This window comes from Manacus candei, unplaced genomic scaffold (genome assembly GCF_025592945.1).
Source record: "Manacus candei isolate 608988 ecotype Guabito, Panama unplaced genomic scaffold, ASM2559294v1 h1tg000015l, whole genome shotgun sequence".
NCBI classification, from domain to species: Eukaryota; Metazoa; Chordata; class Aves; order Passeriformes; family Pipridae; genus Manacus; species Manacus candei.
In genome coordinates this window covers 16,833,039-16,859,678 of record NW_026138063.1, presented here as the reverse complement: position 1 = coordinate 16,859,678, position 26,640 = coordinate 16,833,039, and the positions used below count along the sequence as shown (strand labels likewise).

The 26,640-nt window shown below is 39.0% G+C and overlaps 1 protein-coding gene across 4 annotated transcripts in view; it reads right to left on the bottom strand.

Moving 5' to 3' along the window:
- The window catches only part of IRS1 (insulin receptor substrate 1), a 281,844-nt gene that overhangs the window by 89,990 nt on the left and 165,214 nt on the right, over positions 1-26,640 (bottom strand). For all 4 annotated transcript variants that reach the window (XR_007903534.1, XR_007903533.1, XR_007903535.1 and 1 more), the window contains 2 exons: positions 16,383-16,514; positions 15,167-15,433 (listed from right to left, as the gene is read on the bottom strand). The gene's annotated coding sequence lies outside the window, so the exon portion shown is untranslated. The remainder of the gene's footprint in view (positions 1-15,166; positions 15,434-16,382; positions 16,515-26,640) is intronic.

The following is a 26,640-nucleotide window of genomic DNA, read 5'->3' as shown; positions in this document are numbered from 1 at the left end:
CCACAGGTTCAGAACCTTAGAATTAACTTGTTGCTCGCTCTTTTCTGCATCTTCAATTTCATGCCTTGGAGAAGGATGTTGTATTAGAGCTCTAATATTAAAGTTTGTTCCACTTAGTTTGGATATTATGGTTCTAGGAAAAGCACCATAAGTTTTGAGGGCTTAGGTGAGACCTCAGGCCTTGTAGTGGCCCTGAACACATGGATCCAGTGTTTCAGAACTGCACCTGCACTCATATTGCAGAAGTCCTCGTTGACAGGAAGAGACAAGTTTGCTTCAGAATCAAGTAAAGACATTGCTATTACCAACACAAATACATCATATTGAATACATACAAATGTGAGTGCACACCAGCATATTTTTATATGACTGTCTTCAAAAGCCTGGAAAGTGTTTTATATATTAAGTTTTCTAGTGGTTTTACTGCAACAAATCTACCTTGTATTAAGAAAGGATACACACAATTGCCCTTCTTCTAGATTAGACAGCACAATACTGGGAGAAACAAACTGAGCAACTTCCCATGATCTCGTTTATGAACTAACCATGGTTATAAGTTGATGTAACTAATCAAGTATTTGCTGCATTACTACTGATTTGCTCAAGTGTGAATAAGTTGAGAGTCCTGTCCATGTGCCTAGAAGACTGACACACACAAACACCCCAGGGACATGCAACAAAGTGAATTTAGAATTCCTTGTAGTGTTCAGCATCACATCTACAGGAGTAGACCCAGACTTGTTGCAAAGAAGCTGATCAACTCCTTTAACTATGGTTATCAAACCAGAAGCATATGAGTGACAGTGCAAGTGATACAAACATTCAAAATGTCCAGACACTAAGCTGGCACCACTTGTTCCTTCCAGGAGATGGTAATCAATGCAAATCTATGCATTAGTTATGAGGTGTTTTAATTCCAATAATAAACATTCTGTGATTGATGAATTTTTCACAGCTGTTGTCTATATAGCTGTTTAATTAGAGCCTGCTGGCAGAGGTTGTTAATTCTTCATGGAGTGGCCAGCTCCATTGCATTCCACTTTCTGCAAGGCAGGGTGACAGTTGGTAGAGTGACTGGAGCGGCTGGTCAGGGGACCTGACACTTGGCAAAGGATCAACGCATTAGATGACAAGCCAAATTCCATCAGCCTCCTAAAAATACTAGCAGACTGACAAACAGAAAGCACTTTAATTGCTGGTGCTACTGTCTTTGATTTTCTGTTATTGATGGACATCAGAACTAACTGCACAGGAATGTCGACTTCATGTTACTGCTGTTCCCAGAGAAGAGAGGAGACAGACAACCATAAGTACCAGGAAGGAAACAAAATCAGCTGCCTTTAAAAAAAAAAAAAAAAAAAAAAACAAAAAAAAACCACCAAAAACTACACACCTAAAAATCCACACACACACACACACACACACACACACCTGCCAAAAGCTCTGGCATTTGCTTTAAGTATTTGAGCTCCTGAATCCACATGACTCTCTTGCTAGAATATTCCATCAGGGAAAGGGAATCCCTCTCTTAGGTATCATGTGACATATGCCTAACCAGGGCCTTAGAGGAGGAGATTCCCAAATGGGTACAAAACAGAGGAGCCCACACTACTCCCTCACTGAGGCACTTAAGACCTGACCCAAAGAATTACACCCAGAGGCCAGCAGGACACTTATTTTCATCCACTCTGTGCCTGCATCACAGCTGCCAATAGAACTGCCACTTGTGAACACACCTCCTGTACCACACATCCACCCCTTGAAAGCTGAGATTTCCAAACTTAGTCTACACAGGCCAACAAGTAGTTTTTAGATGCTGGCAAGCTCAGCAACATTCAATGGTCACTTACAGATGAAGGCAACTTATTAAAAATGCCCTGAGCCAACTGGACATTTAGGATGCTGACCTAAAACATAGTTACAAAGCTTCCTATTATTAACCTTGATTTTGCTTTATAGAGACTGTTACTGACTCTACACTCTTCACAGTATCAAGAGGTTCAGAATTCTGTTGTTAAACTGGGTCCCTGAAATCAGCCAAAATTCTTATCACAAATAAAAGCCCCTATTGTATTCCAGCTGCAGGGAAAAGTTACCTTGCCAGTAGCATAATCTTTGATACTGAATGACATGTACAAGTTCATCTATGTGCAATTACAAGAGTGTCAAAAAGTTTATGACTAATTAAAGTATATCTGTTTAATACTAAGTAAATTTTAACTTTTAACTTCTGGATGTTTAAATCCCAATTTGACACTAAAAGTTTTTGACCTCAACTAACAAACACAATCTCAACTGCAAAATACATCCAAAAAACTTCTCCCATTAAAAAAAAAAAAAAAAATTCCCTTTTTCAATAGGAAGCTTTTCAACTCAATTAAAAATATTCATGATTTCTTGCTTATGGTATCATGCCAATATATAGAAAAAATATCTGTTCAAAAGAACACTACTTTGGCATAAGAGACAAACATGAACATCTGACCAGTTGAAAAAATTTGAAATGTCTATGGTTCAGCATAATCATATCTGAAGAATAAAGACATTTAAAAAAAACTAAGCAGTTTAAACTTGGACAGCCTAGCAGAAAGGTTTGTTTGTAATTTGAGCCTCCATAAAACACATTCTCTGCTCCTCAATAGCTCAGCACTCTGATATGGAAAGGTTACCACAAGCCAGTTTGACATTGATTTTTTTTTCTTCTCCATGATAATTTTCCTCATCAGGCCACTCATGTTTGTCACTTCAAGCCTCCCACACCCAGTCAGTGGGAAGTTGACTGTGTACCCTACTTCACACAAAATACCAGAACAACCCTCTTAGGTTACTGTTTTTTGCATGTGGTAAATGCTTCAATATAATGAACAAAATGAAATACTGACCTCACCAAGTTCTTATCCACCTAAGTAATTAGACATTTTGTCCAAGGAAGTGTCATAGTTCCATCATTTTAAAGGAAAGTAACTAATAAATGCAGATTATATGGTTGTCAGGAGGGGCTTAGATGTCTATCTCCTCCTCCTTGCTTCGTCCCTAAATCTAAAACAACAAAAAAAATAGGTTTTAATATTTGAGATTACTATTTTAAAGAAGGGGTTACAACAAAAGGTCTTTTTGTTGCTTAGTGGTTCAGTAACCTAAAGACAGCTAAATAACTTCACTCATTGCTCAGTTTACTATTTGTTTCTAACAGAGTTGCAAAAGACAAAATTCACACATAGGAAGAAAAATCACAAAAGAGCCTGGCAAAACCTGCAGAAACCAACAGTGCCAAGTCTTACACCATACTATTCAGCAGCTCTGCTGGATGCCTTGCTTGCAGCAATTAAAATTTTGCAAGCAGCAACACGAGCTTACCTTATAATTTGTCATAATACTTTTCTAAAAGGCAAATGATCAAGTTCACAAGCTTAGGAGAGCTGTTTCCTACAGTTGTGTTACCTGGTGAACACTTCACTAAACTTACCAGAAAGCTGAGAAGAAAGACAATTTTATAACCAAAGACAAGACAACAAAGTTTTCCCTGCTCTTAGCAATAGTAGGATCCTTGGACAACACCATTTAGCATTTCATACCTGAGAATGAACTGTACATACACACATGAAAGCAGAAGTTGACCCTGTAAACCATTATTTCAGAAGTTTAGCACCTGCTCAATGTATATCTGCATACTGCATGTTTATATTTATCTCAGCAGCTGAGAAAACAAGGAATAGAGGAGAGAAGAGAAAAAAAAAGAATTAAACCACACAAAAGTAAAATGAAGGAGATCATTCATTTGCTGGGAGTTGATCCCCAACAGGCAGCAGAATCCAGTTTCCTTGGTCACCAGGTATCCATTACAATATCAAGCATAACAAAGGAAACCTATGAGTTGTGTAGTACATGCCTCACAATTTTTCCATTAAGATCCCAGGCTACTTGGAGTTCATTCTCATGGTTCCCATACTGTCCTATACATTATTTAATACACACCAGTATTTTCAGAGCACAGAGTTGTACTTCACTGTTTTGCACTTTCTCCTATATAAACTAAGAGATATATCTCCTGGTTTCCTTGAATGAGGTAGTAGACAGTACACCATTTTTAAATTGAGTCTTAATATCAAAGAAATCACCACTTAAAATACTAACTCTATTGCTCTACACCCCTCCATAAACACAGGTTTTGGAAACTCCCACAATAAAATATGGGGTGATGATTATTCAGTAGATTTTGAAACAAGGATCTCCCATATATCTACTGTTGTCTTTTAAACCTACATACAGATCACCTGTCCAGGAACAATTGTTTTTACTGGAACACCAAATTTTCTGCATAAATGGGTGGATGTAAAGCTTTTCTAGTAATCTTTGCTGTACAAGTGTGTCTTGATGTCTTATATTTTCCTAGCTAAAGCAGCACGAGTTATCAATAGTGCAAGCTCTCGAACAAGCAACAGCCCAACTCCCCAGAGATCAAGATATGCAGTGTGCCACCAGTTCCAGGAGGACCAGCACCTGCTCACACCTCCTCCTTGCTCCTCTGGCCATGCCCCTCACCTTCCCTGGGCTGGAGCAGCAGTGACATCATCTTTCCCATGATAGGACTTCTCGTGCCACTCAGGGCCATTTTGTCACCCTGCTCCCTAACATAAGCCAGAATCATGTTACTTGCCATGTAGTGTTCAAACACACATCATTCCTCATATCTCTTTCTTTTATACCCTCACTGCTCACCTAAGCCAAAGCTATTGACAACGCAAAACAAGGGGAAAAAAAAGTCCAAGTCTGCAATGCAACATCACAGAATGGATACGTGCTGATATCAGCTTCACAGATGAGGAGAGGGATAATACATGCAGAAATCACTCTCTGTTCTTGGTATGTTATGTCTATCAAGACAAATTAAAGATCACAACAGTTTAATTTTTAATGCGGTCAGGCCCTTCCCTACCTAGTTGCTTTGTCTCCATTGAAATGTGAAATTTGTCCTCACAAAGCACAAGATTAGAGCATTGCATAAAATTTGCAGAGAAAACTTCAGGAAAGAAAAAAAGAAGAACAAAAAAATAATATAACAAAACAAACAAACAAAAAAAATAGATAGAAAAAGCCACCATTCTCACATGCCTCCTGCAACATGCCAGGGACCAGAAGTAGAAATTTTAAAAAGTCTTCATACTGTAACCACTGGAAAGGGGAGCTGCATCCAGCTTTGGTGCTCTGACCTGATCTTTTTCTTCATTCCTCATTTCTGCCAGAAGTATCCAGCTTTTGCTGTTTCCCAAAACAATTCAGCATATCTGTTAGTCAGGCTCAGATAACAGAAGATGTTCATCCATCCCAGAGTCCAGGCAGCCATGTTTTCAGAAGAAACCCCATGGGACTCAGTACAGCTGCTCCCTCAAAAAGTACACTTCTGTTTTCAGTTTCCTTCTCTCTTTCAGTCAGACAGGAAATATCTAATAACAATCCCAAATTCGGAAGTCCCAAAGGAATGTAAAACAGCCTCTAAGGCAAATTTATCAGGAATCTCAGTTAAACACCCAGAGATCCAGAAACACGCTAATAACATTTGTGAGGAAAAGAATTTCTGATTTTGAGATAGATCTTTGCACTAGCACAAAATTTAGAAAAAAACTTAATGAAAACAACCACTTTGCAAAATACCAGACGACAAAAATTCAAGGCCAAAACAGAAGCATGAGAGATCAAAGCACATCAAGACAGGATGCGAAATCACAATTAATATTTTTAACACCTTGAGACAGACTCTAAACTTCCACGCTGGACAGAAGGTGAGAGAAATTCTTTCCTATTGCACTTGTGAAAGACTCCATAGATTTCAAGCAACTCACACACGCACAGTGCAGCCCTGACTGCACAGCGAGCCAAGAACCTTCTCCTGTTACTATAATACATTGGCTATCACTCCCTTGCCTATCACAGAACTTTGGTGCTCTGACAAGCAGTGCTTAAAACCCACAGATAACCAGCTTGTCCCTGGATGCTCCCCTTTATATTCTCAAAGTTTAAAAGAACCCTCTCTTCACATGGACTTTAAGTCACTGAGATTTGTGACAAAATCACCAGTGCACATGTGTAAAGAAAGGCAATAGCAAAGGGACTATCAGCATATAAATCTCAGTTCCTTTTGGTTCTATGGAGTTGCTACAGACTTAAAACAGTGCAAGTGAAAACAGAATTGACCACTCTAGAATTATTATTAAGCTAAAGTGGCCATTCCTATTAGTCTCTATTTTCTTTGGAATAAAGCAGTACTATTATTTTGAAGTATTTCTATACACAACTGTTCTTTGCATAGCCAAAATATTATTTTCCTCTGAGAAACCACCACTATAATTTTTGTTTAATTGAAGTTTTAATATTCATGGCTTCTAACATTACCTAAAAAGTTACCTAACACACAAAACAAAAAGAAAAGCTGCTGGATTTCCTTGATGGAATACAGAAGCATTCTAACGAAAAGATGATGACCACGGCATCTAAAGGTGTCATGGTAAAAAGGGAAAAAAAGGAACTTAAAAACAAAATCAGAAAAAAAAAAGAAAAAAGAAAAAATCAACAATTACTTCTCACAATTCTCTGTTATAACAGAACCTCAGTTCTAACCACTACCAGGTGGGCATTACATGTTGCACCAACTGGCAAAGTTGACACCCAAACATTCACCATGTTACAAAAAAATATTAACATACTGGCTTTCGTGTACTTATAAGACTTCCAAAAAATGCTACTCTCTCCTGGAAGGAAGCGATAACTCAAAATGAATTTATATTTGTGGGGTTTATTTAATAGAAATAGTTTATGGATATTTATTAATATAAAAAGGAGAAATAAGCAATTACAGCATTTACATAAATTCATATGCCCACAGGCATGTATACAGGTGCTTTTTTAGTATCTTTTTTTTATCACTTCCCTCCACCAGCCCCCTCTTATTATATCTGGTCACAAGAGTTTAGTCAATACTGTATGCTTCCACCCATGCCACATAAGATACCAAGGCCACCAGCCAAATTCCACTCTCAGTTACATGGATTCAACCTTTAACGTCAGAAGATTTGCACCAGTGTAAACCAATAATAGATTTTGGCTGCCCTTATAGACCTGATCTTGGCAGGTGGATGGAACAGGATTCGAAAGTTGTATTTATTTACCTCAGGAAACTGGAATTCACATCCAGCTTAAAGGAGATTTGAAAGAAGTTTTATGGTCCAAAAAGCTAATCTCTAACGGAATTCCCCACAGCATAAAATCACTATAAAGAAGAGTCTTGCACAATTCATTTTTATGTGCTTAATCCCTGCTTAGAAGAGGTCTGGGAACAAACGAGCAGGATACTGCAGTGCAGAGGTAAGGTGCAAGTGTAGCAAAGGCACTGGGGCAGGACTTGGGGCCAGCGCTACTTATTGTCAGGCTGCCTGCTCGTGGAGAGTTGCCATTCCCCTGTGGCTTCTGAGAGCACTGAATTACAGATACAAGGGCTGGGAAAGGGAAGGGAGGTAAAAATAAAGTGCCCTTTGAGACTTTTTAATAAGCCTGACAAAGAAATCGCGCAACTTGGGAAGATGTAAATCACTTCTGAGCTGAAAAGCTTGTTATTTATGCAATATAGACAGCTATTTCAAAATTGCCAGGGAAGTCATTAGGAATACAGTTTTTAATTCAGTAACAAATGCAATATATGATGTATATAAATAAAATGTATAAAATTGGAGTGAAGACAGATTTTCAGTATCAACACACCATTAAATTGCAAGTAACAGACAAGCTCTACATTATCACTAGAAGGTGGGCTGCTTCTTCAAATTAGTACCCCTGGGAAAGAAAATAACACATATTCAAAAAAGAAGCTGCTAACCAGTACACCCTAATGGGCTTAAGATCAACCAAGGTAGGATCACTGCGGTGAGGCAGAGTTATGGCATTAGCAGAAACATAACATTACTTCACCAAAACAGATATTTAACACTTGGTAGCCAGGGCTCCCTGTGAAAAATGGCCATGTTAGGCAGAAATAAAAATAAGCCTATGTTTTGGAGTACAAGCAGCAGAGCAGAGGAAGACAGCTGTAGGACAGCACCACAGAAAATGTGGCTAAGAGGAATGTGTGACATTAACGAGCACTTCAGAGCTTTGCTTTGAGTTGCAATTGGCAAGCACACTGTGCTTACAAAAGTTTAGAGTCTGGACTCACTTAAATAAAAAGCTAATTAGTAGTACTTGGGTGGTGACTGTCACCCCGTAAGAAGTGATGCATTGAAATTCAATGTTTAGGTCAAGAGATTCATGTGGATTATGCGGAGTCAATTCTATTGAGAAGGATGGTGTGAAGTTGTTTAAATGAGCTTCTCTGAGACTCCTCCTTCACACTGCGGGTAAAATGTGGAGGCAGGTTTGCCTGGCAAGGTTTTGTACCACGTGAAAGTCATTTAGCTTCTCAGCATCAGGGAACCTTGGTGCAATAAGTCTTCAACTTCTTTCAACAAGTGATCACAATGGAGCTTTTGAATTTATTTCCATAATATTTAGGAAACGCCTGTAGCTTCAAAGCCACATAACTTACTAGACCCAGGCAAACAAGAACACTTGACAGCAGAGCCAAGCCAAAGAGCTTAGCTGGGATCAACAAGCTGTTAGAGCTGACTATACACATTTGAAAAAAAATATTACATAAAGTGATATGTATCTAAGGTCACTATGGGAGCCAGGAAGCAGTGCCAAGACATTCTTGCAGGCTTCTCCCTCCCTTGGCTTGCCCTCATTCACGGACAGGGAGCCAAGCCCGGGCCAGGGCTCAGTGAAAGCTTTCACTGACTTACCCACCTCTGATGGCTATCAGGTCATGTTGCAGAGTCACTTATATTTAGATGAACAGGTGGGGAGCCCCTTCCAAATTTAATCAAGTTAACACTTTATATTTCTTCATGGTTTTCATAATTCTAGTTAGCTTACTGTTGCAAACTAGGGATGGGCTACTCCAGCCTGTTAGAAGTTACAAATGCTTTTTCTCTACAAACAGTAACATTTTTCTTCTCTTTACACGGACAAGTTTCAATGCCCAAATTTGAAAGCACTTGGCTTTTGTAAGATCCCACGTGAAGATTTAACAGTGAAAAATGCCTCAAACTCATGTTAAAATTGATCTTAGACAGAGGAGATAAAAGTTTAGCATTATTTCTGTATACAGACCTATGTCTTAATGCCATAACAGATGCTGTTATTTTCCTACTTCCTACTGGGAATTCAATGGAATCACAAAAGTTCATAGAATTATAGAACGGTTTGGGTTGGACGGGACCTCAAAAGATCACCTTGTTCCAACCCCTTGCCATGGGCAGGCACACCTTTCACTAGACTAAGGTGCTCAAAGCCCCATCCAACCTGGTCTTGAACACTTCCAGGGATGGAACACCCACAACTTCTGTGGGCAACCTGCTCCAGTGCATCACCACCCTCACAGTAAAGGATTTCCTTCCTAATATCAAATCTAAATCTACCCTCTGTCAGTTTAAGCCGATTATCCCTTGTCCTGTCACTACATGCCCATATGAAATGTCCCTGTCAGCTTTCTTGGAAGATCCTTTAGATCCTGGAAGGTTCTCCAAGGTCACCCCAGAGCCTCATTTTCTCCAGGCTGAACAACTTCAGCTCTCCCAGCCTTTCGTAGAATAGGTGCTGCAGCCTTATGAGCATCTTCCTGACCCTCCCCTGGTCTCACTCCAACAGGTCTCCATCCTTATGTTGGGGACCCTAGAGCAGGATGCAGCACTCTGGGTGGGGTCTCACAAGAGCAGAGTAGAGGGGAAGAATCACCCAACTCAATCTGCTGGCTACATCGCTTTTGATGAAGCCCAGGATGCTGTGGGCTTTCTGGGCTGCAAGCACACATTGCCAGGTCATCTTGACCTTCCCATCAATCAACAGCCTTAAGTTCTTCTGCTCGGGGCTGCTCTCAGTCCATGCTCCACCCAGACTCTATTTGTGCTTGGGACTGTCCCAGCCCAGGTGCAGGGCTTGGCACTTGACTGTGTCTCAAGGTCCCACTGGATGGCATCCCTTCCCTCCAGTCTGTTGACCCCTAGAGACTTGTGCTCAATCTCTAGAAACTTAGAGACACCATGTCCTGCATAAGAGGTCCCAACAAAGCCTAGGGAGCCATCATTGGCCTCCCAGCCCCCTGTATCTGGAGATATGCCCTGGAGACTTCTGTTCATAGCACGTGAAGAATTAGAGCAACGTTCCTCAACATATCATGTCACTGGGCTGGCAGAGGCCCAGGACTCTCCACTCCCAGGCTGCCAGCATGACACCTTTCACTAGCAGAGCACCCCTGACCCACACATCTTTCTCAGACGTCCAGAGCCAGACAGCATAGCCAGAGAGGTGACAGAAACACTCACCTCACCTGAGTGCATGACAACACACCCACTGGCCAGCTCTGCTTGGCAACATAGTTCAGTCCTGGTTTCTGTTAGTGCAGTCCAACACTGGGGGTAAATATTTACCTCATCCTAATTATTGGAAAAGATAAATGGAGAGAAAAATGAAGGTAGACGAGCCTTTTCATGTTAAACCAGCTGGACATCCTACTCCCTCTGGCACACCAGTTATTTCTTTGTTTCTACTTCTACAGAAAGCAGAACTAGCTTTCTGGTCTCAGGGATTTTTTTTTATACTGACCCCATCTCAGGTTCATTGCAGTAAGTCAGTTACAAGGGTATCAAAGGTGTATATGCCCCGTGGGAACTCCAAAGTCTAACTGATGACTACTAACATTTCCCTTCTGCGTTTGAAAATCTAAGAGATATGATCATCCTGAAGTGTTGATGGAAAACCGCAGGTGACAGTCTCCATTTTCACTCACGTTTTATGATAATTTAAAATAACATAGTGGTAGTAAATGTGTTCACGAAATGACATGATGAGGGGGTAACTCGTCCCATTGCCCTGATGACAGGTAGGGTTAATGTCAGCAATGTGAAGGATAATTTATCTTCTCTGTCAGTGCAGCTGCTTCACATAATTTTATCCTAATAGTGAATATCACATATCTTTGCCAAGTTAATTTAAAGGAGTAGAAACAGAACACTGCATTCAGATATAGTTTACTGTGATCACTTCTATTCTCAGTGTAATGAATTCTCTAAATTCGTGAATTTATAAGCTTTCTGGTGCAGTTTTATTCCTATGAACGTCTGAATAAAGTTGGTAAATTTATTGTCTACTGACAGGAGTCTCCTCTGGGCATTCTAATAAAAGATGTGGCCTTTGGAAATCAGGATAAAGAATCTAAGTTTTTGTTTGAAGTCTTTGCACATATTTTTAAAGCAACACCCACATGGCATTCAGCTTGTTCATACACATTGAGACAAGCCCTTTGGAAATCTACTCTTGCTGGAATAAGGAGATGGACAGTAATGGAGCCAGTGACACTGACTTTCTAGCATGAGAAAGAACAACCTCTAACTGCTCCCACCATCCGGATAGAACCTTTCCCCTACAGGCAGAAAGTTGCTCCTTTATAAACAGCTCCATGAGAGGTCAAGGTGATTCATCCTTCTTTTTGTCTCACAGGTATTTATTGCTTAAGAGAAAGTTGTTACAGAAAAGGTAGAGTCCTTGGAAAGAGCCTCTGAGATGCAAAGTTGATAGACCATCCCCAGAGAAGCTGCAGGATCCCTGATGACTGCTGCTGTTTTGCAGAAAGGTACATACTGAGGATCCCAATCCCCATGTTCTCTGGGCCATCCACAGAGCTGATTGCATTTCACTCAGCAGAAACATATTTGTTTTTTGTTGTATAATTTTGCAAAGTCCTGTGGCTAAAGTAAAAGAAAAAAAAAAAAAGAGATAAAAATAAACCTTTAGGAATGCAGAGTACAAAAAAGTTTAGAAAGATCCAGAGGTGAGGGAATGAAAGGGAGCAGAAGCTAATGGGGATTTAACCTCTGTAGCTCCAATAGTTCTGCCACAGAACTGCAGAAGTAGATGAGAAAGCAAGAAATTCAAACCAAGGGTTCAGAAATAGAGCAACATGGAAAAAGGCACCAAATGCAAATCTATCACCCACTGGGTGGCCTGGATCCAACTTCATGGAAAGTGGCAATCAATCAGCTTTTGACAGTGGTGTTTAATGTTACTTAGCTAAGTGGCAGATTCATAAGCAAAACTGGCTTACTGAGAAAGCGACAAACTCAAACTTTGAAGACATTAATTAGGAACAAATCTGAGAAGCGTTTTCAGGGGAGGTCATGTTCAAAGTTGCAGCGTTGGGCATTGCTCCTGCAGGATTTAACACTGAGCCCACGAGGAATGGTGCAGACTTTAACAAGTTTTTCCATGGGTCTGTACAGGTGGTGATGGGTCCAGGTCCCAGTGCAGACGTGAAACTGTGCTCCCAGTGTGAGATTACTTCAACAGCTGAATATAAGCATAGTCAAAATGCTTGACAATTTTGCAAAGTTACTTTGCCAAAACATGAAATTTTCACAACCAAAGAGCACAAGATTAGCTAGCACCAGGATGTAGAAGTGGCCTGACTAGCTCTATAGTTTCACAAGTAGTTTAACATGCAGAAACGGAGTAAAAAAAAAAAAGATTAAAAAATAAAAGTATATGCAGGTATATGTCTCCTGTTACTGAGTGGGAGGTAATGCAAACAGGAAGTTTGAACTGATGGAGAGAACTGCCAGATATACAAGGGAGACCAATTAAATGCTTGTAGTAAGGCTACTGCAAAATGCCAGACTCAGGAAACTGAGGAAGTTCTTAAGGAAATACCTGGGCATGTCATTTGGCCTTTTAGAAGCAATTCACAACAGTAAAACCTGTTAAATATATCCAAGGGTGTGTTAAGATGACAGACTTTTTCCCCTCAACTTCCCAGAACCTTTTAAAAATTCAGATTTCATCTAGCAAGTATCTGCTACAGCTAATATTCCCAGGTATTGCCAGAGCTAATCTACTTTTTTTTTTTTTTAACACACCTACTAGGGAATCCATTTTTATTCTTCATCAGAGGCCATGTTTTAATGATTTTCTGGTCTGGAAGGTAGTCTTTGCATAGAAAAATCCCATTCTTCTACCTAGACAAGCACCCTGATCATTTCTACAACAAATAAACTCAAGCAAACCTGTGTTTTAGAGCAATGTCATGTTCTGGGTTGGAAGAAGGGTCTCCTATACTCTACTGGTATCTGTAGATACAGGATTCTGAGACAGCCACATGTGAATGACTTTGACTTATCTGAGGCAAACATCACCAGACCCTCACACAGCTGGGGACATGAGCTAGTGTAAGACTACACCAAGGAACAGGAGATATGAGAGGGGCATAAATATGAGTGAGTGATATAGGTTCTTTTGCTCAAATCTCATGGCCAGTTTTCACCTAGACTGAGGTGTACCTATTTTTTGCTATATACAGAGTAACCAGGAGAACACTCAGACCAAGAGATACTTGGGAATTATGAAGCTAGAGCTATTACATAAACACAGTAGCCATTATCCCTTTAAATATGATGAAATCTCATTTTTGATGGCTACAAGTTTATTAGGTGAGAAGATGCTTCTTCTGCAGGCATATTGTTCTACACTCATGTTCACTCAGAATCATTGGGCATTTCTAAAATCAGACTCTACTCAGAAACATGCTGGTACTCAGTTGGATATTGCTAATATTTAGATGGCTCCCTCCACAACAGTATTATAGCACCTGGCAAACATTAATCACAGCACCCTGTGTAACTGTAAACACATTGTAGCTAAGGAAAGGGAGCAGAAGCAGCCCTCATCCAAACAGGAAATCCACACTGGAGAGGTAAATTCATCCAGGGTATCTCAGATCTTCAGCTAGTTCTTAAACAATAGATTATACACCTCCTAAGCTCTTGTGTAAACCACGATATTTTTCAATATTGCTGAAAGTAATTTCTTTGTGAACTTCACATGCAACAAGAATATATTGCAATGCTTTCATATGTAGAGCAAACATCAGGCTTTCAGAGAAAAACATGCAAAGGGAAAATTATTTTCTCAAAACAAAGTATGACACATTAGGAATTCTCCTGAACAATGACAATATGCCACTGCTTCTCTCCCAGAAAACACCACTTAAGTGAAATAAGAGGAAAAAGTGTCTGACTATCAAAAACCAGAAGTCAAATGTTTCTGTCAGAAGCCATCAGAACTGAAACGTTATAGAAATTCTGTTGATCAACAAAACAGGATGTTGATCAAGCAGATTTGCTTCTCAATTTAATATTGATAGAATACTTTTATCCCACACACACACAAAAAAAAGGCGTCTACTTTCATAACTGGCAGCTTTTGGCCTGTACATCAGGGTAGTAAAGAGATGGCTACCTCTCAAAGTCACTACAGAAGGTAGCAATATCTGCAGCATTTGAGATTTAGTTTTATCCACAGCAAAAACCAAGGACAGTACACGTATGAAGCAAGTGGTGATAGTCAGGAATTAAGAAACTAAATACAGTTCACAAAGTAGTCTAAAAAAAATAGAGACAAAGCAAGAAATAAAAGCAATATGAATGAGGAAGTGAAGGTAGTGCACAAAGCAGTCTGCGATCTCACAGGGGAAATACATTTGGCCAGACTTGCTGGAACGCACACGGGGTAACATCATTACTTGAAAACTGCATATGAGCTACCAGTGTCACCCTTGTAAAAGAGAAGCTGCTAAAAAATGAGAATTGCAGCTGAATCAAATGCAGCCATACTATAAACACTGCATTTTAGCAAAGCCAGACATAGATGTGTCTGGAGACTCAAAGGAAAAATTAATCTAGTAAACAGCAGAGACAAAAATTTCAAGTATTTGTTACGTTATTCCTTTGTTAGTAAGGACTCTAGACCAAACAAAACCCAGTATCACAAAGACAGCTTTAGAAAGATATACCTGACACAGACAGAACAGAATTCACCATAAATCTATGACAACCAGGTAAAATCTTGAGGTCACTGATATATAGCCATTTCTTTCTGCTGCTTGTGATAAAGGAAAAAGAAACTTTTTTACTGAGTTTGTACTTCAGGTTTTCTACACCTGCTTTCCTACACAGGCAACAGAAGGAAAAGTTCCCAGTCTTTTCCTGTTCTACCCAAACCAGAAAATATTACAGATATAGTTCCCTCTTACCTTTTGAACTTCAGTTTGAACCTGTTTGACATTGATATTTCCAACCACAGACTGTTTTCTGGTCTTTATGGAAGGTCACAAATAATCTTCAGTCTCACTGCTCACACAGAAAACATCTTCAAGAAGTGAAGACTGCTGCCTGTAGGGAGTCTAGGATGGGCTCTTTCCATTGTTTTGCTCAAAAGGCTGCTGGGTCACCAAGGCAGAAAATGTGGTTCTGCTCCATCTTCCAGAAAAGAATTCCCAGCACACAGAAATAATTTAAGACTATTTCAGAGCACAAAGAAGAAAATTCTGATTTACTAGAGATGTCTACACCTGCAACTAACCTTATTCTGTTAAGGTAAAAATCTATGTGCCTAATTTAAGCCTTTGATATAAAGGCTTTATAAATCCATAGCAAGTCCAAGAGGGGAAAAAATATCAGGATATACACTCATTGTAATTAATAAAACCAGATTTTACCATTTCAAAATGCATTCTCTCAGATGCATCACATTTGCTTTAACATTCCTGTAGGAATGCTAAGAGACTAGTTGTTATGGGCTTTTAAAGCTAATATCATATTAGTTTTAGTTGATGAATAATATGAACTGACAGACTGCACACAAGATGTCGATAAGCAAAATGAATATTTAGAGAGAAAAGGTATCTGAACTTTGTAATGTGGCCTCAGGAGTTACATACCAAAGCTTACATATTCATGAAAATAATTATTGCACGAGGCAAAAAAAAAAAAAATCACCTTAACAGCACAATTCAAAGGAGATATGCTAATAAGTTTGCTGTGATAGACAGGGGATAACTATGGTCTTAGTTAGAAGTCATGTTTTCCTTTCCATCCTTTTAATAATATGTTTAAACTCTAAGATCCTGTGACAAAAAATGCTACTTCTCCACAGAAGGAGCACAATCATCACAAGCTGCCTAAAAGCAGAGAGAAAGGATCCCACCATTTCAGAGTTTCTTTTCAGTGCCCAGTTAACAGTGTACTCTGGGTGCCCATTAGAATATTCTGTGGTACTGGAGTGGAAGCCTTAGGTGCCCAGTAGGGATTGAAGTCACTGTCAATTCATATCACCTACTGGATGGTCATCAACTTGCAGAAAGTAGTACTTATTCTCAAAGCAATTACATTAGAGCAGATGAAAGACTGGATACTCCCTTTAGAAATCAGAGAGATATTTTTAGTTCAATCATACAGCAAAATCAGTACCTCAGGTAAAGGGTGGATTTGCAAATCACAAGGTTTTGGCTGTGGTTCAGATCATCTCCCTTATTCAGCAACAGATTTATTCCTGAGGTTAACCTTTAGTATGCTCAACATGCTTCACTGAATAGCACAGACCTGCACAAGTGATAGAAAAAGTAAGTGTAAGTATGAAACAAAGAGAAGCATTGCTACTGCATGGATTGCTTTCAAATTCCTCACTTAGTATGACATTTTAAATCAAAGTTCCCTGAATCACCTGTGAAGCTATCCAGGCAAATTCTGAAGTTAATTCATTGGAGGAAGGGGTCTCAGACATATGAGAGTACAAAATTTTCCATGCATGCTCATACATTCACATATAAATAAATGCAATCAGGCATTAGAAACAGTTGGGAACATTCTTCAGGAAGGCAGAGAAATGCCACAAGTTCGATGCATCAAAGGAGAACTACAAGAATAATAGAGCTGACCATTTCAGTCCTCTCAACTATAGTATTTTCCACAAATGTCTGGTAAGCTTTTTACTCCTTTTGTAATGGGATGTTGACAAATGAGTATATTATTCCCTGCAATAAGATGCGATGCATTAAGTCTTTGAAAGAACCTCCTATAATCGTTTAAAAAACCATGGAATAAAAATTTTATTTAGACTCCTTTATAGACAACAAAACCTATCCAGCTCCAATAACCTCTCCTTTCTGCACCACTCATACAATATGAACAGATTCCAGTGCTACACAGTTTTCCATTCAGAACCACCCGTTAAAGTAGCAGTTACACTTCCTCCCTCGAACTCTGTTTTCATAATATTTGTGTGCCAGGTGACTGTAAAATTGTGAAACTGAATCAGGAATAGTGTAAAGAAGCACCAGTACTTCCATGTATTGGAAGCCACTAAGGTGCAATAAAGCTTTTTTAAATAAAACCTCTAAATTTAAGTGCTGATCTGAAGCATATCTTAAGACTCATCCTTGTAAGATCTTGTAAGATGAAACATTGCAGAGTTCTAGGTAGCTGCAGGCAGGCCAAAACAAAAGCTCTGCCCATCTTGCAAACTGACTGAATATGTTAGCATATGTTCAGCACTAGGCTAAGATAATCTCCACGATCTATTAGGCAGTTTGCCTCATCCTTCTAAGCTTGTACCATGATAATTCAAGCCTGAATCTCCTTCCAAATGACCATATAAAAGGTACTACTCAGTTTAAACTGGAGTTCAACTGTAAGAAGATAGTAGGATTAAGCTATATGGTCCAGACTCCTAACAGCAATTTAATGGCTAATTCCCCTTAGAGTTGTAAACATAGTACTCAAAAATGCACTTACAAATTATTCACCTCTCACACACATGGCTGGAAAATATGTGAAAAACGTTTTCCTTGCAGGAAAACTAACACTTCTATTTCCAGTAGGACCAGATACAGCACAGAAAAACAGGAATATTGTAGCTGCTTTGCACTTCTTCATTTCAGAGTAGCACAAACTCTCTTACAGACAAACCCATTATTATTTAAGTCAGATCCAAATCTGGACCCAAAAACTAAGTGGTACCTAACAGGTGAGTTTCCAGGGTCATCTTCTTGCAATCCAGTCTTTTTACATCAGGTAAAATATGACTACAAATCTTTTGGATGCCAGCCAAAACTCTAGAATTCAGCCAGCATTGTTGGCTGTTGAATGGTTTTAAAAGTGGGTTAAGTTGCCATTGTCCCTTTAGCTCAATAGTCTTTAAAGAAGTGTCACTACTAAAAACAAAATTTCATTAGCAACAAAACAATCAGACTTGGACATCAGATGTTTAGCTTACATGTAGCATAGATGGAGGTGGAAGATGTGAAATAGGGAACTATGTATAGGAAATGAGGTGATTTCCTCTATCTTCTTTCTGGCTTTCGCATCTGAGAGATGCCCTGAGTATTTGAGATGAATATTGTAGCAATTGGGAAGGACTCCTGTTATTAAGTTAAAGGGTAATATTGCCTTTACTGTGTCTTTTAAACCTGTAATCTTTTACTTCCACTTGTAATACAGTACTTCAGTCTCAATAGAAACATCTTCTCTTTGTTGGAGCGCTGGGTACCTGAGGGAAGGGCTGAAAATTAGCATGTTGGGAATAAACAGCCCCCATTGAGGCAGCAGATAGAGATTTTTCTGAATGCAGAATGTAGAGACTGGACAATGTTCTGTTGATCCATAGGGTGTCCCAGGGGACAATGGCACCAGCTGGGAGATTGTGGGCAGCCATTCCCCCAGGCAGGGACAACAGAGTGTTTTCCCTCTTGAAAGAAATGAGTACAAGAGTCAACCCACAGTTCCAGACAAACCCTGATGTATCAAAAGCATTTTTATAGATTAGTAGGAGGTGTCTGAGCTGTAGCTCCTAGTTCATCTCCCCTATGGAGCAAGCTCTATATTCCACAATACAATGGTGATTTAGAGTGAATTGAGTTAGGTGTTTTCAATTAGCAGATTAATGATCACTTTATATCAGCAGAGAAACTGGGGGGATGTAGCAGCATCTCTTGCTGATTTAAAAACCTGTTTAACACGTGAAACATTTAAGTTTATATTCACATAGAAGGAATTCAAGCTTGAGTTATATTCAGTTTCTATACCTGAGCTGGAGTGAGCTATGGAAATGTCATGCCTGCCCCAGATCTGCTTCTGCACACAAAGTGCTGATATATTCTGAATCTTCACAAAGAACACAGCAGTCAGAAATAGGTTTTGACCAAGCATAGGAGTGTCTCAATTTTGAGGGCATCCTTATCAGTTTTTGAGGGTGGGGTGGGAGTAATCTTTGGGCAGATGGAGAAACCTGCGTGTTAATGATTGCCAAGTGTATGTTTTGAAGATTGGCTTTGAGGTTAATGCAGATGCTCCTTGAGGGACATCTAAGCTTTGGTGCACATCTCTAGTTAACATCTGAAGAGCCTAGATGGGCTATCAAAAAATTGGTGTGGATTTTTATTTTGCAGATGAAATAAAATTTCTTCTCCATCACTGCTCTTATGGTTGTAGACTGTTGCATAGTCAGCAATCAGATAAAACAAAAAGCAGCTATAGATTCAAGACTAACCTTAGGATTTATGCACTTGGAAGCTGCCATTTTAATACAACTATTCCTTTGTTGCAAAATTTGCTTTGCATGAAACAGCACTATTTACACGCTAAAAATGTAAAAAATGTCATGTTTTTATATAAAACTATCTTGACCTTTTCTGTTTTATTAAGTTTTGTGTCTTTAAAATTGAGTTTTCTAAATTTGTCCCATTTTTGACAGAAAATATTTTATGCCAAACTGTTTTGACCCAGTTTTGAGTTCCCAATAAAACAAAATGGAACATCACTGGAACAGGCTCCTAGAGAGGTGATCAGTGTCCCCAGCCTTTAAGAGGCATTTGGACAATGGCCTTAACAACTTTAACTTTTGTTCAGCCCTGAATTGGCCAGGTAGTTGGACTAGATGATCACATTCCAACTGAAATATTCTATTCTAACTTAACTCTGCCCAACACTACTAAAACCAAGATGGTGTATACTTTAAAATCCTGTGCAAGTCAAATCTGCACTATTTTCTTACTTTATGTAGTAAAACATCAACAATCATTTGTTCAGTTCAGAGTGGAGTCTTGTTTTATCTAACTGATATATAGCTTTTCAAGCATGAGGAGTACCTCCAAATGATGCAGAGGAAACATTTTAGGGTTCATAAGCTTCATTTTGATCAGACCTAATATTTCACCAGTTTGGTGAACTTTGTTTCTTTCTACAATGTGATATTGACTGACTTGCTACATTATTCCTTTGGAAAAAATACTCATTTGGGCTTTGAAAGAGACATTTAACACACTTCAGCTTTATCTTAAATAAATATTTACCCTAAAAATAAAATTTAAATATAGCAATATCATATATAGTATAAGATATATATATATACTGGTTTCATTAATTGCCCGCCTTGAAAATTCTGGTATTTTTCAGTGCTGAGAATTTATGTTTGTATGTTCTGTTAGCATTAAGTGATGTTTACCTGGTTAAGATACAACTGTAAAACCACAAAAGAAATTTACATTTGTTTTTCCTCTCCTTGATTGGGGCAGCTCTGTCAGAAGCCAGAGCTACTGTAATTGTTTCATACAGTGTGTCCCCCTCTTCAGCAGAGCACTCCAGTTCATGATTGATTGTGATGGTGAGAGGCTTCTATAGAAAATGATCCAAGGCTTGCATTCATCTGGTGGTAAGGAAAAACATATTTGCTGCCTCAAAGTGCTTGGTCATTTTTATCACACTATGATTGGAATACATTCTTACAATTAGAAATTATGTTGAAAGCTCTCAAAGAAGCAAATAAAAAGGAAATAAGTCCATGTGATGTCACATCTACAATGTACAAAACACCACCAAGACCAAAGAAACTATGCTGATTTATACCAGGTGAGAGTCTTCCCTAGTATCTAAAAGTCAATCTCAAAGCCACAGCTGGTAGGCTATTATTCTCAAAAATGAGTTCCCCCCTATGTTCATCATTCTGCCACAGTTGGTGTCAATATTGGTTGTTAGTCTCCAATGGTAGAATCATACCATGTCTGTCCTGTAGACTGCCATGAATGCTTGTGATACCACATCACCTGCAGGGCAGAGATTCTCATGAACTTAAATGTTTGTACAAAGTAAAGTAAAACCATTTTGGACGACTACATTTTTGTGTAATAATAGTAATTAGTAAGGGCAATCATGCACATTGAGATTCAGCTGTTTCAAGAAACTGCATCAGAACTGAACACATTTCTCTGTCTTTTGTGGAAGTTTGTCATAATCAGCAAGGGAAATATTATTTACAAATTTTATAAATAATACACAAAACTCATCTCATTTCTGTAAAAATTAATCCTTCATGACATACCAATAGAGGGGATATTTTACCCATGAGTTTTTTCAAAATTTTTACTAAGTGCCACAAAATGTATTTGGGGTATTTCCTAAAAGGTTTTTTTTTCCCTGATTTGCAACCTGATTTATTCTATGCCTTTATTTAAAAAGAAATAAAGCCCCTGGAGCAAATCATATGATTCATGATATAAACAATCAAAACTGAATACAATCAGCAAGACCTTGTAAAGAACAGCATGGAGTTGTCCCATATTAATTTCATCAAAAGATGCCTACAAGGAAGACAATGGGCTAAGATATGTCTGGTGTATGATGGATCTAAGTGTAAAACCATTTTGTTATCCTGCTTTTCTCTGATGATTAAACAGAAGTAAAAATTGAATCAAGGTACAGTTTTCCATAACAGTTTCTTTACCTACCTTTGACTTACGAAATTGTTTACCTCCGATGTAAAGTAGAAAAATGTTTATCTTTTAAACCAGGGAACAGATTAGGTGCTACATAAACAACTCCAAAAGTAACTCCTCTAAAGCCACATTTAATTTCATTTTTCTTTTCCTCTGGTGCCTGCATGCTGACAGATGGAATGACATGTTTTGGGTCAGGGGGCTTTTCCACCAAGCAGAACAAGTCAATTTACATTCTCATCAAGATGTAGCAGTCTGTGTTTGAGTTTCTTTTATTATATTGATAAAGTATCCCAGTTTGGAAAATACAAATTTACCCTGTGAAAAGCAAATACTTGAACCTTCTCACATCTTTCTTTAAAAGGCTCTAGGCCAGACTGTCCTAACCAAAAAACTCTTTGATTCACTTAATCAAAAGCACAGCTTGTTTGATGCTGCATAAATTCCCACCTAGGTACTTAGTGAGTTCAAGTACAACTCATGCACTTCAGGTGCCAAATTTACCCTTCACTTATGCTTGTGTAATGCCACAGACAAGGGGAACACATGGGTGTGAGGGTGGCTGTTTTCTGCTGGCACTGAAATTACTCAAGCTGTATGACAAAGAAGATGAGCAACTGGACAGAAAAAAGATGCCAAGCAAAGGACAAGCAACAAGTTGGGCTTAAAAAAAAAAATGACCACTAAACTCATATGCAAAAACATGATTCCCTTAAGTAACAAAAATAAAAAAATGAACAACCAAAAAAAAAGTTTCAAGGAGATGGTGAACCTAAAAGTTATGATGCAAACCTGGAACGAGTAAATTGGTCACAGGAAAGTAGCTGGCCATTATTTCAGGAAACTTTCAAGTCACTGACAGGATTTCATTAATATTTGAGGGGCATCCAAGCCTCTGGGGAGTTGCGGGAGTGTCAGGGCACAGAAGAAAGAAGTGAATCTCACTCAACATGCAATATTATAATCTTACTCAGCAAGCAACATTATGAGTTTGGTTCAAGATGTAAACTGGTGAAGAATTACAACACATTTCTACAGACATCTAACATACCATTGCATTATAAAAGACACACTTGTTCTGCAAAACCCTCATCAACTCAAAAAGAGAATGACCTAAGTAGTAGGGAAGGTTATTATAAGGAAATTAAAAGGAAAAATGTAAATTGGTAAATAGTTGGTAAATCTCTAGACACTACAGGTGGCATGGATTATTATTTTTTTCTGGGCTTCTATTACAGCACTTAAACTTGTGTTCCTACAGAGAACTTACAGATGGCTCCCACACCAATTAGAAAGTCCTGATGACTTACCATAGAAAGATATAGGATTTAGAATAAATAACATGCTACAAAGATTTCTAAAAAGAATTAAAATCAGTTGAGTAGAAGAGTTAAACAGGTACTTAGAAGTAAAAAGACCTCTCAAAAAATGGACATTCTGTGCAAAGAATACAGAAAAGAGCACACAGGCTACCATGTTACGTGCTAAGGGCATAGTAGCTAACAGAAGATGGTTTTGTTTTGTTTGTGGGGTTTTTTTCCAATGAAACAATGTAAGTAGGAATTCTATAATGCTTGGCAAGGTCATCAGATGATCACCATGAAAGCAGAGTCTTTAAGATAACACTGCAGCAGGAAAAAAGTGCCTTAGTGCTCACTACAGAGGCCACTGGGAGATTTTCATATCAGAAATAAGATTAAAGCTCTGCCTGACATCACTTACCATCTCACACCCTAAATAATCTGATCAAAATCACTGAATAAGTCAGATATACTTTTCATATCTACTAAAAACATGACTGCAGCCAAAGGAACCATGTAAAGTACAAGGTGTGAGAGCCACCTGGCACACTAAATAATTGAGTCTGTTTTCAACAAACACAATGGTATAGCTACCTGTATTTACTTCTTGAAGTAAAAAAATCACAACATTAAGGTTTGATCCTGTTATACAAATGAAATCAGTGTGACATTTTAATTATTTCAAGACAATCAGGCCAATGCAAGTGTTCTTCCACAGGTAGAGAAGTTTGAAGAGAACAGTAAGGCCAGGAAAACTCAGAACTGGATCTTGTCAATGCCACAGTTTGTCAGGCTGACAAGCTGATGAGCATGGCAGCCTGAGAAACCAAGAGAACTCAAATATAAGGCAGGTCAATTCTTTCAGTCTTAGTCAAAACAATCCACACACTCCATGCCAGACAGACAGAATGCACAAGTCCACACAACCTTTCCCCCACCATCCCTCTCCCAAGCCACGTGGCTCGTGTAGGTGCTCCAGTCCTCACAGGCAGTGACACCACACCTGCAAACTTCCCCACAGCACCTGGGGAAGTGCAGTCATTTAGCAATTGCCCAGCACGAAAACACAGCTCACTAGAAAGCAAAACTGGGAAGATACAATTACAGTCAAAACCAACAGTGAGCCCAGAGCACATCGAGGAAAAAAACAACACACCAAAGGGAACCAATATGATTTATGTTGCAACCCAGAGCACTACTACAAGACCCTCACTCCACAGAGCCAGAGCCTGATGGTCATTGACCAGTCTGACTGCTCCCCATGAATCACAATTACAGCAGAACTTGTGATAAATGGCTAAAACTCACAGTGCTCAATAACCCTTAACACCTTTCATTTTTATTTTTTCTATGGATGGGGGAAGGAGGAAGGGTAAAAAAATACACATTTGTTCATAAGAAAACTTGCCTAGAGACAGTTGCTCAAAGTTTCTTTGCTTTCCCAGTAGAAAAAGTAATTTTCCTTTTATATGTCAGCAGATGTTTATATCCTTGTTGCTTCCTAATGCATTTAATTATTTACTGCAGCAAGATTAGTTGTGTAAAGAGATCTACTCTCACTTGCTAGACCTGTAGGCTCGTGCAAGACAGGGCCACTGAGTATTTGAGAGGTGGCAGAGGGGAGAAAATCTCCATTCTTTCCTCACTTTGTCAAGATTGCAGTTTAAGGACACTCTCCAAAAATACTCATCTTTTACCACCATCACCCAAATTTTAGCTGTTACATTGATTTTATAGTTTTGCTGGGACACTATTAATTCTACAAAGGCAAGGGAAAGTTGAGGCTAGAGTTGGTTGCAGTCTAACTCTGGCAATGCTACCAGATGTCTGCTACTTTATAGGGGAGTTGTAGCAATCCAGTTTGCTGTGGAGCTTCACGTTCTTCATACTTTCTAGTACCAAATGCTCATTACTATGAGCAGCCCAGGTGTATTAATTCCAAAGTTCATCTTCAACAACTTATCTTTCCTATATAAAACCTTAGTCATGATTGATGGAAGCAGAGAAACAGGGAGGAAACAGCAAAAGCAGAAGGTACCACACCACTGTAGATGTGCCCGTTCTCTTAATTTCAGCTGACTCTGCTTTATCTTCCAGCTGTCAGACCCACAATTTTAAGCAAAACCAAGACTTCTTTTTCTGCTGCTCATAATTCCAAGTTCATGACAAGCCCAGAGACAAAACTCACCTGACACCACCACTAAGTATTCTCGTGGCACTCAGATGATCTTCTGCACTGAGCCAGGTACCACCAGCACTCAGCAATACCTGACCTGCTGATGGTCCCTGTGCAGACTGTTGGCTGACCAAAGCAACTCACAGTACAAACAAAGTTCATGAACCCTTACCAACCACTCAAACCTGGCTTTTATATCTCACGTCTGGAGCAAAAAGCCAGTGACACACATTTGACACTTGCATGAATTCACATGTAAGTGAGCAAATGCACTTGTGAGAACTTCCAGAGATTGTTCTATCACAATATTTTCACCTAAAAACTTGAGGAACAAATCTGTTGTGTGGTTCATGAATTGAAAAAAGAAAATTCATCTAGAAAATTCCCCTTATTAAGTGAATGCAAAAGCAAACATTATGTAAATACTAAATGAAACAGGAAATCATGAATACTGAAAATAAGAGGACACAAAAGCCACTGTTTTTACAGGTATGTACATATTTTGTTTTAAGTAGAGTTGTAACAAAAAGTCTGAAATTACTTCTCATTATGTTCTGAGATATCCCTGTCTCCAGGGTTCTTTCACACTCCAGCCAAGCTCCTCACCTCTCCCCAGGTGTCTATTGCTCATTCCCTTTGACTCCTTTTACCTTCAAGCTTCTTGTACCACTGGGCTAGGGTTCCATCTTCAAAGGCAGTGACATTCTCCCATTTGCCCCACTTGGATTTGCTCAGCCAGGCAAAGGTGGGTGTCTTATCACCACACACTGACATGGTTCAAACAATGGTCAGTGCTGGTTCATAAGTATTTTTTAATTACAGTATAATGCTTATCTTTTTATAATTAATCTATTCTGAGGAATGAATTCAAAGCTGTCTTGAATTACTCCCTGAAAGCAAAGAAGAGAACTATTTAATAAGAGGTCAGAACATTCTTAGGAGCAGTGTTTGTATTCCTTTGTCTCAGCCCAGACTTTTACTCCAGTCCATCATCTTCTGCCAGTTTTTACATCATTGCTGAATCTGGGCATGAAAATATTTTAGTCCAGCTGCCCAAAATACCACCTAGCCTGTAATTAAAGGCAGTAGCACACAGTTCCAGCTGACTGCCAAGTAAGTGATCATGTACATGGAAATTAAGTCTGCTCCTTAAAAAAATTAGACGTAGGTAACTTAAAAGTTTAAAAAAAAAAATCTCCTAAGGTATGGACCTGAGGTCACTCACAAAAGGGAGCAGATGTTATAAAGCATGGTCTCTATTGCCTCTACACAGCAGAGGCCATGAAGCAGGGGGCTAACACACCACTCACACAGGTTGAGTGTGGGATTCAAGAGGGTTCTCAGACCACAGAGAGAATTTCACTTCCAAGTGAGCAATACACAAGTGACACGAGAATGAGTCAAAACTCTGGCAAGAGAGCAGCAACCAGTGAGCCTTACAGAAGTCTGAGATGACTGTACAAATAACTCTGTGATCAAGCACT